We start from the raw sequence: 1,078 nt of genomic DNA, 5'->3' as shown, positions 1-1,078 counted from the left end.
AAACCGATGATAAAAAGCCAAATTTAGAAGATATGATGTCGAAGCTAGTTGAATCTCAAACTCAGTTTTTCACATCTCGGAAACAAACTAATGAACAAAATGCTCAAGCATTTAGAAATCAACAAGCTTCAATTCAAAATCTGGAACAAGAAGTGAGCAACCTAGCAAGGTTAATTGGTGAAAGAAAACCGGGGTGTCTACCTAGCGATACAAATGCTAACCCCCGAAATGAAACAGCTAAAGCCATTACCACAAGAAGTGGTATTACACTTAAACCACCTGAAATACATGTAATTTTTGATGACTCTATTCCTACTACACAGGCACCACAACCTGAGCAAGAGAAGGAATCAGAACCGGTAGTTGAAAAAGTTAATAAAGATTACACAGTTAAGACAAAGCCTTATGTTAAACCATACCAACCACCACTTCCTTACCCGAGTAAAATGAGAAAAGAAAGACTTGAAGCCGAGCAATCCAAATTCTTGGATATATTTAAACAAATAAATGTAAATCTTTCTTTCATTGATGTGATTTCAGGAATGCCAAGATATGCTAAATTTTTTAAAGATCTAATCACAAATAGAAGAAAAATGGAAGAATTCTCGGTTGTTACAATGAATGCTAATTGTTCTGCAGTGCTGTTGAATAAGATACTAGAAAAACTCTCTGACCCTGGAAGTTTCACAATTCCATGTTTTCTGGGTAGACTTAGGTGCTAGTATAAATTTAATGTCATATTCATTATACACTAAACTAGACCTTAGAGAATTGAAACCGACACGAATAAGCATACACCTACTCGACCGATCAATAAAATATCATAGAGGGATAATGGAAAACATGCTAGTTAAAGTTGGTACTTTAGTATTTCTAGTAGACTTTGTTATTCTGGACATGGAAGAAGATTCTCGAGTTCCTTTCATATTAGGAAGACCATTCTTAAACACGGCTAAAGCAATAATAGACGTGTTTGGTAAGAAACTGACCCTAAGTATAGAGGACGAGAGTGTTACCTTTTCTGTTGATAGAGCCATGCAACAACCACAATCTGCGGATGATACATGTGAATGATAAA

This window comes from Rutidosis leptorrhynchoides, chromosome 5, assembly GCF_046630445.1.
Source record: "Rutidosis leptorrhynchoides isolate AG116_Rl617_1_P2 chromosome 5, CSIRO_AGI_Rlap_v1, whole genome shotgun sequence".
NCBI classification, from domain to species: Eukaryota; Viridiplantae; Streptophyta; class Magnoliopsida; order Asterales; family Asteraceae; genus Rutidosis; species Rutidosis leptorrhynchoides.
Note: the sequence above shows the minus strand (reverse complement) of the source record.